This window comes from Tiliqua scincoides, chromosome 4 (genome assembly GCF_035046505.1).
Source record: "Tiliqua scincoides isolate rTilSci1 chromosome 4, rTilSci1.hap2, whole genome shotgun sequence".
NCBI classification, from domain to species: domain Eukaryota; kingdom Metazoa; phylum Chordata; class Lepidosauria; order Squamata; family Scincidae; genus Tiliqua; species Tiliqua scincoides.
The window spans coordinates 171846324-171858751 of NC_089824.1; the positions used below are offsets into that span (position 1 = coordinate 171846324).

A 12428-nucleotide genomic window follows, 5' to 3' on the forward strand; every position below is an offset into this window, starting at 1 on the left:
GTAGTCAATAAATAGATGCCTACTGAGAAAGCAGAGCTGAAGGAAAATATTGCACATAACTGGAGACAGAGTAATGTTGGGAGAACACACAAATGAAATTTTGGAAGGCACACGAAAACTTTTCAGGTCATCAGTTTAGCGTTTAATATTTGCACAGGCTTCCAAATTATTAGTTCTAGTGTGGAAGGTTAAAGAAAGAAAATAAAACCATTGCTATTTGTTTGTAGAAAGGAATAGTTATATCAAGTTCTCCCACACCCCCATATCTATTACTCCTATTTTCTTCCTGCAGTCTCTTTTTATGCTCTGCACCTGCCCCTTCTTTCTAATCTCTCCTCCTCCTCTCTGAACTTGGTAACAGCACGCAAGGCATTCATTCTCCCAGCCATTTTGCATTAAGAGACTTTCTTCACATGCTAGCAAACTTTGGTGGTCTTCAGTATGCCCCCCCCCCCCCGCCTGTATGATGGGTTGGATCTAACACACGCTAACCTTGTGAGCACCAGAACTAACAATAGTCCAGAGCAGCCTGGTGCTGTACTTTAAGTAACTTTGGTTAGGGGCATTCACTTAGAGGGGTCAAGACCATCAGAGCCTTCCTAGCTGGCCATCAATTTGGACAGGTGGTTGGGAATGCACTGTGAACTGGCACATGCATCCTCAGCACGCCCAGAGACTATTAATCTTCTGTTGCTACACACAAAAAATGAGTGGAAAATAGCTGGCGGATACTGACCTTGTGGCTGCTTTAATGGTAGAGAATGATAATAATAATGACTATTTTTTACCCCACCTTTCTCCCCAAAGGGACTCAAGGCGGCTTACAACAAGTTAAAACAGATTTAAAACATAATTTAAAAACAGATAAAAGCATTAACACATATCATAAAAACAGTAGTCAGATAAAAAGTAGTCAGGTAGAAAGAGCATAGAGCAGCAAATCATAAAAGAATCAGGCCTGTGACCAAGTATTTGAAAATATTAAAAGATGTTGAAAAGATGTTTAAAAGGCCGAGAGAAGGCTTGTTTAAACAGAAGGGTCTTCAGGCCTCGCCGAAAAGTCTCAAGAGAGGGAGCCATTCTTAAGTCAAGGCGAAGGGAATTCCATAGCGTTGGTGCCACTACTGAGAAGGCCCTATTTCTTGCCGCTGCCCCATGTACCTCCTTAGGCGGCAGCACTTGTAAAAAGGCCTTCTCTGATGACTTAAGAGGATGAGCTGGATTGTACGGGAGTAGGCGATCTCTAAGATACCCTGGTATGCTGATGAACTGGCCCCAAAGATGAAGGCATGTAGTGGGGAGTATACTGCTGCCCAGCTTTACCAAAAACCTCTGAATCCAAGGAGAGATAAGTCATGCAGAACATAATGCAAATGTTCTATAATCCCTACTGTTGATAGCCCTGTGTGGTTGCAGATTGTCCCACAAACAGGTTTGAACAGGCTTCAGATAAGGGGTGTTTGGAGTTCCTTCAAAGCCTGCACTTCAGCTACATCACATCTCAAGAAAATGTACAGGCACTTTACAGAGTCACGTTTATTATGCTATAATTCACACATATACAGTGATATCATAATTCACACAGATATGGGGTACACAGAAGCAATTGCTTGACCCAGTTAATTAATTAAATAATTAGTCAATGAATCAGACCAAGCGCTCAAAATGTTCTCTGTTGGCATCTGTACTCCACTGACATCATTGACTAAAGCAGTGTTCTTCAACTTTGGTGTTGTGAAGCCTCCATTGTGGGGTCTTGGCAACTTACAGGAATGAAAAAGGTTGAAGACCACTGCAATACAGCAACACCAGGTAAAGGGGGAGGCATCTGGTGTACCCCTTCAGGTACCAAGAGATTGTATCCCAGTCCAGTTCAGGTTCTTAGCAATTGTGCTAAAATAGAGCTTTCAAAAGAACCAGGCTTCACATTAACTTTTTCTTCTCTCCCTAATAAGAATATTTGGTTACAGTACTGGGAGGGCATTATGGTGGTCAGGGAGTGAGCAGTGATGGGCAGGAGTAGGTGGATAGGATCCTGGGAGAAGATGGGATCAATGGTGGGTTCCAAGTCTCATACTTGATTGGAGATATGGCATGAAAAAGTTGAGGACCACTGTACAAAAGGATATGCAGGTATTCCCCAGTGTGTATTTTGGGATGGTTCTGCACAAATCTGCAGTTGCTTCCCTTAGATATTCAAATATTGCAGGTTTTCTACAATTAAGTACAGTATGTAGGAATTAGAGCTCATTAAAATGTGTGTACATTTTTTTGAGACATTCTGTATTTAGGGATGTTGCTGCAATTGCCCTGCAGGCCTTATACTCTATCCCTGAAGCAAGGGGGTTGACGTAGCAGGGCACCTAATTGGGCACCTCTGCCCTACTTGCCAGGTATTGAATACTTCATATGCTAGCAGCACAAACCATTATCTGGGCTATCCTGGCTACATTAATAAGTAGCTTTTGCTTTATATTTTATATAATTATATTTTAGTAAATAATCAGGCTAAATTGGTATATCCAAGTTGCCCGGTTTAGCAGATTAACAGATTACAATTTAGCTCTAAAAACTGTACCCCTTGTTCTAGATTTCTGATACTATAGTAACACAGGTGAAAAAACACAGCTTTGTTTACAACAACAGTTATGCACAGCATGAGTTGGTGTTCTGTGGAGAAATAGCTGGTCACATGGAACTGACTTCTCTTAACCTCCAGCTGCTAAAATCACATTAAAGGAGACTAAAAATGCATTAAATACTTTCCCAGTGTTACTTTTCCATGGAAACACTCGTTGCTGCTACCACCAGGATGCTATATAATGGAAAATATAGAAAAGGTGTGCCCATAAAATTACCCCCAGAGAAAGGTGTGTTCTCATGATGCACATGGCATTTAAAAAAAAAAAAAAAGGCCAGGGCTGATTGGTATTTTCACACACTGCAAAGGCTACAATTCACATATTGTTCTAGAAGTAATGCTCATTGAAATAATGTGGCTTGTTTAGGAGAACACATGTACAGAGTTGTGGAGTAAATATGACAGCCCAATTGTAACCATGTTCATTCAGAGGTAATGACACAGACTTCACTGCACAAATATGTGCCTTACTTGGAAGCAGGTCCCATTCATCTCCATGGGATTTACTGTACTTCCAAGTACACGTGTAGAAAATAATTTGTATGTATGATTAGGATTACAGCCAGGCAGTCCCATCCTAATCATGTTGACTTCAGAATTAATCCCCACTGAGGTCAATGGAATTTATAACCATTGGTTATAACCCTGGTAAGTGCGTTTAGAATTGAAGCACTGGAATTAGAAGGGGTCATGTATAAGATTTTTAAAAACTGCCAATGAAGTTACTCAGTCTGCAGTTTATGGATCTATTGCTGAACAGCTTTATGGTAGCTTTATGGTTACCATTTACTCCCATTGTTTCTCCTCCTCCCACTTCCTGGATTGATAATGGAAAAGAATGGTGGGCTAGAGTGTCTCTCCTACCCATCACACTTCCTTTTTTAATCCAGAAAGTGGGAGGAGCAGAGACTGTGATATTATCACCAGGTAAAGGGGAAACAGCATTTGATGCATTGCCACAGGTACTGGGAAGTCCCGGCCTAGCTCTGGTTAAGAAGCTTCACTCCATTTCATTCAAATCTACCTTCCTGAAATTTAAATCATTTAAGTTTGTTGCTCGTGGTATGCAAGTACAAAGTGGGAATAAACACAACATGAAACACAAACTTCTAACAGTGCAATCCTGTGCACATCTACCTGGGAGTAAGTCCCACTGAACTCAGTAGGGCTTCTTTTTAGTAGACATGCACAGAATTGCACTGTAATTGCATGGGGGAGAGCTAAGTACACACCTAATACTTACCCTAAAATTAAAGGAAATTAAAAAAAAACACCTTAACTTTGACATGATCATAATCTAATTTTCTAAAATTACCATGTTACAGATTTGTTCTTTCAAGCTTTTGATTAAATGTTGCCTATAACCACACCACCTCAGTAATGCCACTGAATAATAATAACAACAACAACAACTTGGTATTTATATACCGACTTTCTGGTCATCGGATTACTCCTCTGACTTTATTCAAGACGGTTTACATAGGTAGGCATTTCTAAATTCCTCTAGGGGATTTTTACAATCATAGAAGTTCTTTCTTTCAAGAACAAACAACATTTCAGAATGGATCTTCCTGGTCTGGTCTCACTTCTGGCCTCCGGTTCTCCCACGCAGGCTGACAAGCAGCTCCATCTCTCACATGGAGGGCAGCCAAGACGCTCCTTACTCACACCAAGAGCAGGTGGAATCACTCAGCTCAGCTTGTCAGCTACTTCAAGGTCTCACCATTCTCAGCCGTTCAGGGAGCTGCTGGTGTCCTCAAACTGGCGACCTTCTGATGTTTATCTTTGGGCTAATGGAGGCTCTACCCTCTAGACCAGACCTCCTGCCCCTGTGAACTGCAAAATGAAGAGTTCACACTGCTACTAAGGAATAAGGCTACAATTCTATATACCAGTGTTTCTCAAACTGTGGGTCAGGACCCACTAGGTGGGTCAGGAGCCAGTTTCAGGTGCGCCCCCATTCATTCCAATATTTTATTTTTAATATATTAGACTTGATGCTACCATGGTATGTGATTGCATTTGGGGAAGTGCTACAGAACTGTACTTTGAACAGGCTACTGTGTATATGTTTTTAACAAAGGTAAAAAGGTTTTACCTTTGGTAAAAACAAAGGTTTTTAACAAAGGTAAACAATAGGGCTTAAGCCTGGGTAAATGTGGGTAGGATTACAGCCTAAAAACTTTCCTGCTTGATGATGTCACTTCCGCTCATGACATCATTTCTGGTGGGCCCTGACAGATTCTCATTCCAAAAAGTGGGTCAGGTGCTAAGGGTTTGAGAACCACTGCTATACATACTTTCCTGGGAGTAAGCCACACTAAACACTATGAAATTTACTTCTAAATAAACATGCCTATAGTTGTGCTGTCAGTTCCATTGAATTCCCTGTCATTTGCTAATCAAGCTCACACACTGTCCTCCTTTCCTGCCTCTTACCTGAGAGTAACTCTCACTGAACTCGATAAGGATCGCTTCTTACTGTGATTGCTCTGCAGGCATACGATTGCTCTGTAAATCAAGTGGAAGATCTCCAGGCTGTAAAAAAGTTTTGGCAACAGTGTGTGCCCCCCCCTTTCCAGTGAAGGGTAACGTTGTCTCTTTCCATGTTGCCAGTTCCCCCTCCCCTGGCCTTTGCAATCCCTGCTGGAAAAAGAAGCAGTCCTTTAAATTGCTGGGCTGCCTGCTTTGCATTGCCTCCACCCCCAGGTGATGATGCAGTCTGGGGGAGCCCCGCCCCCTCCCCTTTACCCTCTCTCTCGTTCACTCTTCCATTGGAAGAGCTAAGCTCCACTTAGCCAGCCTAGCCTTATTTAATTTGGAGTGTGATTTTCCTATTTTTAGCTGCTGGATCCCCTCCAGTGAGACTTAAAGGAGGATATTTTTTTATCCTGCCTTTAAAAAAATTCTGCAAATGATTTTGACCCAGCTTCCTTCCTTTGGGAGCAATTTTTTTTTATGTATATAAATAAGAGGGGGCCTGCCTGCTTCTTCTTTGGGGTTTTATTTTTCCTCCTCTCTCCAGTCTCTGCCTTCTGTTTCAGATCTGCAACCATCCAGCATCCAGAAGGGAGGGTTTTTGTTTTTTTTTTATTTTAATTTGATTCCCCCCCCCCCAACACAAGGAAAAACACACACAGGTTGGCGAATAAGAGCAATTGTAAGTTGATGATTTCTCAAAAAAAAAAAAAAAGTTTGTGTTTATTTTCGGATCAGCCTTTTTGCAAAATTGCAAGAAGAGGTTTTGCAAAGTCATTTTCCAATAGCCAAAAAAGGGGGGAGGGGGGGTTCTGTGCCTGCTTGGGCTTTGCAGTGGGAGGCAAGGAAGGCATGCGGAATAATGCATCCTCCTGGCTTTTATTCTCATCGTGCGTTGCAAGGGGCAGGAGGAGGGGTTGGGGGATCCTTGGCCGGCTTGGGGGGAGGAGGGAAAGTGGCCTTGGGGTCTCTAGGCGAGGGGATCGTTCTGGGGGGGGGCTTCTCCTTCAACGTGGAATTCCAGGGTGCTTGAAACGGTTTGAGGAGCTGGGGAAGGGGGAGTAGGCAGCAGGCGTCTTTCTGCAGCAGGGTCCGAGCCGGTGCTGGGGATTCCTCTCTTCCTTGACTCGTCCCCCTCCCGCCCCGCACTGGAAGAGAGAGGAGGAGCGGTCCGTGGCGAGGGCTCGCCTGCGAGATCGCGCTGGGCTCCCGGTTGCCTTGTGCCACTTGCCGGCGTCTGCAGGGCTCCGCTGCCGTAGCGGCTGGGGTTTCAGGTGACCCTGCCCTCCCTTCTCCCTTGCAAAGACATGCACGCTGGAGCAGCTTCGTTTTCAAATCGTGCGACGAGGCTCTCCTCCACTGAGTAATTTTTTTTAATTTCTAATTTTTTTTGCAATCCATTCCTTCCAATAGACTCGCAGAGCTGGACTAGATAGATAGATATTTAATGCCAGTAGCAGGTAGTGCATTGGGCTCTCCAGCAACACCCCCTTCCGCTCCTTTTAAAGGGGAAGATCTCAGGGCATTCATTTCCCTTTGCAGAACATCGCTCCACGCTAGAATTTGGCAGGTGTTGGAAAGACTGGTAGGTTTCAGTCTCGCCCACTGGCTTTCTTTTTATTTTATTTTATTTTATTTTTTGCAAGATGTTGCATCTTCTGCCTTGCCTTCTTGAGCAACGAGGCTCCAGGTTTCCAACCGTGGATGAAGCAAAGTGTGTGTGACTCCAGCAGTGGCACCCATCGCCTTCCTCTTCCTGCTTTTTTTTTGTTTGTTGCAGGTTCTGGTTCAGGCTTGCTGGATCGGTTAGGATCGGTAGTTCTTCGTAGGCTGATGGTTCATCTGGAAGTGCCGGAGAACTGAAACATTTGAAAAAATGTGTGCTTGGCGCAGTGGGCTACCTTAATACTGGTGCTTTGGTTCGCTCCTAGTTCAAGTGGGGTTAAAACAAAACAGGAGGGCGGTAGGGAGAAGCCTGGCATGGCATCTAATGGATGGAGGGGATCTGGTGGGTGTTTCCTTCCTCTACTCCTTTGTTTTTAGGCAGGTTTGATTTCAGTGACCTTAGCAGGTGGGGGGGGGACACACAGGAAGAGACGTAAGCTTCCCAGTTTAACTCTCCCCTGTGCAAACTTTAAGGGAATTCTTCCCTTGCTGCCCCTTCTTGACAAGGGCGACTACACTTCGCCCATGACATCAAGGCTTCCTGGGGCTGAATTTATATCCCCTGCAGGACAGAGCTCTTCAAAGGTCTTAGGTTATTGTTCTTCCTGTGTAACTGCCCCCACCCCCTTTATCACTTCCTTTTTATTATGCTAGTGTTGTTAGGGGTGGGCTGTTTTAATAGCATCTTCTGGGGCTTCAAAGCATCCCCTTGGAATGCCTCTGGTAATGGGTCTCCTGTGCCACAGCCAGGCCTGTTCTCTGCCATCAAACAAGCTCCTCAAGTTTTGTTTTGGTTTTGTGTCTTTTCTCCCAGTCTGTTGTAAGAGAGAGATCTCCTGGGACCGTGTCACTGGGGCACCATGCTACAGAATTTTGAATAAGGTCCAGCCATCTTGGACCTATGAGATCTAGACTTAAGCGACCATTTGTTTTTCCGAACTTTGTTGTTTGATTACAAGGAGTTGTGGCACAAGTGAACTGTTGGTACATCTGGGGGTGTGGGTACCTGAGAGATGAATATGTAGATTTTTCTGCTGGAAGGAATGCAGGGGCTGTTCCTCAAGGTGGCAGGTTGTGGCTGCTATCTTTTATTATCCTTTGGAGGAACTGAGGCTCTCTTGCCTCCAGGGGTACTTGGATTAATGTACAAGAGGATGGTGTGGTCTAGCATTTGCATCTTTGTGTTCAACCCAGCATCAAAAAAATATATATCTTTTATCAAAGCAGGGATTCCAAATGGTGAGATCCACCCTGATGACATCAGTTCCTAAGGGCTAAATGCATTTTGCACTGTATGAAGGTACAGCTGTCTATGCACGTACATGTGATTGTACATACACTCATTTAAAATAAGACAGCATGAGGACTTCAAATACATTCTGTATACACAAACAGGCACATGTATGAGTTGCTGTGCATGCATTCATTTAAAAAGCGAATGTGCGGATTTGAACCTTTTGAAAATATAATCAGGTGTGTATATTGCTATATGTATGTTGAACAGGTAATTTGAATAGGTTCATGTTGGGGACACTATCACTTGAAGGATTGATAAACTATTTCCATGTCCCAGGCAAAGACAAAACTTCAGTATCTTCTCTCCTTAGAACCCATCAGAGTGAAAAATTCTGGTCAGTCTCTAACTTGTTTCTGGGCAGGTAATTCAGTGAGTGGTAGCATCCCAGCTCAACAACTTCTTTCACTCCCTCTGCAGGAGCAGGTTTGCAGTTTTGGGTACCCTCCTGGATTCTTCACTGCTCCCGCATAATGAGGTGGCAGCGGTGGCCAGAAGGCATTTGCCCAGTTTAGGCTGGTGGGCCAACTGCAGCCTGACCACAGTGGTCCACGTATTGGTGGCATAAAGACAGAATTACTTTAAGGTGGGGCTGCCTATGTAGAAATTGCAACTGGGGCCCATACAGTCATGGGGCACAGCTGTTAGACTGTCAGGTCACTGTTCCTATGGTTGTACTGCCAGCCAGCTTGTTTTAAGATGATGGTTTTGACCTTTTAAAGCTCTTTCCGGCTTGGAAATGGGGTACCTGAGAAACCCATGTTCTCCTCCTTTACGAACATCTCCTGTATGAAACAACCCATCCGTTCAGCAGGTTGTCTTGTGTGCTCCCTGAAGCATTTGGAGTACCACTGTGAGATACAGGAAGTTGGAATGGATGGGCCTTTGGCTTGATCCAGTGGGGCTCTTGTGTTCTTAACATACAGTCAGTTCTTGCCATCTGCTAGGGTTAGGGTCCTGGAAAACCCAGTGGATACCAAATTACCGGAATCTGAATCATTGAGCCTATGGGGAAAATGAGGTCAGGTTCCGGATACCCTCTTCACCATACACTCTGTGAACTTTAGGAACCTGAATCTTAACTTGAAGTCTATGCTGGGTGATAGAGAGGGCTCATCAACACCTGATGCATCCTCCTCCATGCAGGCTATCGCTAGACTTGTTGAAGGTTGCTGGCCCAACAACGAGGCCTCGGAGTGGTTGCTTTACCCTTCTTCCACCTGTCTCTTGGCCCCTTCCCTGAGCTTTCCCCAACCCCAGAGCAGCCCACATGTAGCCTTTCAGAGACCTCTCATCGACGTCTCATCACCAAGGTTATGAAGATTCAGGTCCCCAAGCAAGTCTGGAAGTGACACAAGGGTGTCTGAAGATTCTCCATGGGCCAATGCCTATTGATGCAGAAAATTGACCCAATCCAGTTAACTTCCAAAAAAACCAAAGAATATAACTGACTGGACATGATTACTGCAACCCCCCTCATCCAACTGCTATTTACTGTATATGTATATCTTCCTCTCCCATACATGGCACTGCCTTCTGGTCATGAGGAGGCCACTGTCTCTTCTCCTGCTCCCCCACAACCTCTCTCACCCCCACCTGCCTTCTCGTAGCTACACTGCACCCCCCTGCCACAAGTGCACTGGCACAATAATGGTGGATATGAGAACAGAGTCTCTGATAACAAGGTAGGTGGGATTTCTGATCCTCGTGGATAAGTGAATTTGCAAATAAAGAGAACTGTTGCCTTTAGCCAATGTTAGATTGGTGGCAGTGAGAAAGAGACTTGTCTTTATGGTAGCACCATAGCCCTTGAACATCTTCCCTCTACAGCTAAGAATTAGCCCATCCCTGTTGTTTTTCCAGAAGGAACTGGAAACCTATCTGCTTTGTTTAGCTTTTCCCTTTAGCTGCTGTTGTTGATGTTCACATTTTTATCCTTGTATGATGTGCACTTCTGTATGTGTGTGTACTCCGTTGTATGCCTTGAGCACCTTTTTAAAATTAAGGGGAAAGGTAGGGTATAAACTTTTAAAAATACTTAACTAGCGTTGGAGCCTGTTATGCTAGAAAATTGCAGTATTTTTTACAAGCTTATTGGCGGTATTGTCAGGTAGTTATTATATTTTCACTTCCAAAGTTCATGTACTTTGGATAGACCTATCTGCAAATAATGAAATGAAAATGCATATTCCTTTATCTGTTTGAGTAACTAGTATCTGAAGTGTTCCGAACTGATCCATTTTCCTGTAAACTGGGTTTTATGTTGGACTCATAAGACACTAATAGGGTTTTAGCTTGATGATGATGAATAAGAATTTTTGTGAATGAGCACATTGCAGGAATATGATGGAAGATCTCCAACACATATAATTTATGGATCCCCTACAGAGCAGTCTTCTTTGAGAGATTTTTGCCACACAATTCCTTCTATGTCCTCCTCCCATCTCTCCTGTACACATAATGCTCTGATTTTTTATTTTTTATTTTTTTATGGCTCTTCTCCATTCAGCAGATGCTTGGAATAGTAAGTGCTCTTCTCACTGTGGTAAGTCAACTTTTCTGGAAATGGAAATCTAGTAGGCAGCTAGTAGAAGATATCAGTATATGAAGATTCCTCGTGGTTGGTCAGGCCATTGCTCCATCTGGGTCAGTATTGTCTATGGTGAGTGACAGCTGATCTCTAGTGTTTTAGACCTGATGATGCTGGGGATTGAACCTGGGATTTTCTGCGTGCAAAGCAAGTGTTCTGTCACTCTGCCCCTAATCAGCACTGACCATTGGAGCAAAATGAACATCTTTACTCGGTTGCAGGTCTTTCACTGTATAGGAAAACAGTTTTACAGAACTAAAGAGATTCTGTACTTTCTAAAGCCCACCATTGTGTATCTGCCAGGCTTTCAGAAAAGCTGTGCAGAATTCCTAGACTGTATATTATTACTTACAAAAATGTAAGCTTTCTGTAGCGTGAATTTAATTGCAGATGAGCAAATGTATTTAAACGCATTAAAATCCATAACTCTGAAAGCTTATCTTCATGTGGGAGTTTCTGAAAGAAAATACTTAAAGCGCCTTTAAAAGTTGTGAGTAATATTTAAAGAGTGTTTATAGGACTCAATGTGGGGTTTTTAAAAGAAAAACATCCTCAAGGTTTTTTAAACTCCATGAATCACTGCCGTAATTGAACATGAGTCAATTTACATATTTGTAAAAAGGCTAGGAGGTCTCCATGTTCAGTTTGTGTGTTTGAGGTAGTGTTTTTGTTTCTTAAAACATATTTTTCCTAGAAACATCTATAGGCCACTGATAAATAAAATGCCATTTAATGGTCCTGTAAATGCCTCTTCCGATGGTCCCATCCAGAGTTTTTTTGCAACTTAAGTGTACCTTAAAGTAAAAAGAATCATGTCAACTCCTTATTTATAAGCTATGTAGGCAAATAACCTGGTTACCAGCATCTCAACTTTGAGGAACTTGCAATTAGTAAACCAATATTATTTCAAATCTTCATATACTGAGAGCTCTGAGATTTCCACCCTGCTATAGTTGGCAACTAGTTACATAGTTAATCTTTAGACTGAAGAAGCAGTTGTAAAACACTGGTTTTACATAAGGCATATGGTGTTATGACTCAAATCTCATTTAGGTTCATCTTGGCATCATTCCTGTAGTAAGAGGTGGAGATATCTCTGTCCTGCTGACACTGTAGTTGCCCCTCCTACCTACAACTGTAACTCTCCTCTGTTGTAAACAGGCTCCACAAATATTGGTTCACCTGGTAACAAAGCCACTTCATGGTTGAAGGAATACTGTCCCTTACATTCAGGGCAATCGTGTATATGTCTACTCAGCAATAAGTTCAACTGTGTTCAGTGGGGTTTATGCTCATTAAGTATACATAAGGTTAAAGCTAATACTCCAATTCAAGTATGCCTACGATTAAGTCTCACTGACTGCAGCAGAACTTGCCTACTGCAGAGGAGGTAGATGTAGGAGTGAGCTGTTGGCCACTTCCTCAACATGGAAGTGCGGGTAAAAGTCAGTCTTCTGCCCCCTTCCCTAGCTTCAAGTTTAGAGCTGGAGAACAGGGTGAGAGGGATTCTTGTAGTTGTGGTGGTCTTCAGAAAGCCTTAGAAGACCATCACAACTGTAGAGGGTCATCCTTGTCCCCTTCTCCAGTTCCAAATAGGCGCTCAGGCTTGTTGGGAGCATTTGAGCAACGATTGGCAAGAGGTGTTTCCAAATGCCTTTTCCTCTGGAGCCAAGAGGCTGGCACTTAGGTACAGAGCTTTGGTCTAAGTGGTCAGTTTCAAATGGTAAGTTCTAAAAGAAAAGGAGGCCAAGGATCTTCCT

The 12428-nt window shown here is 43.3% G+C and overlaps 1 protein-coding gene across 2 annotated transcripts in view; it reads left to right on the forward strand.

The window, feature by feature from the left end:
• Positions 1-5751: 5751 nt before the first annotated feature.
• The window catches only part of HMGA1 (high mobility group AT-hook 1), a 32686-nt gene continuing 26009 nt past the window's right edge, over positions 5752-12428 (forward strand). For both annotated transcript variants that reach the window (XM_066625521.1, XM_066625522.1), the window contains exon 1: positions 5752-5801. The gene's annotated coding sequence lies outside the window, so the exon portion shown is untranslated. The remainder of the gene's footprint in view (positions 5802-12428) is intronic.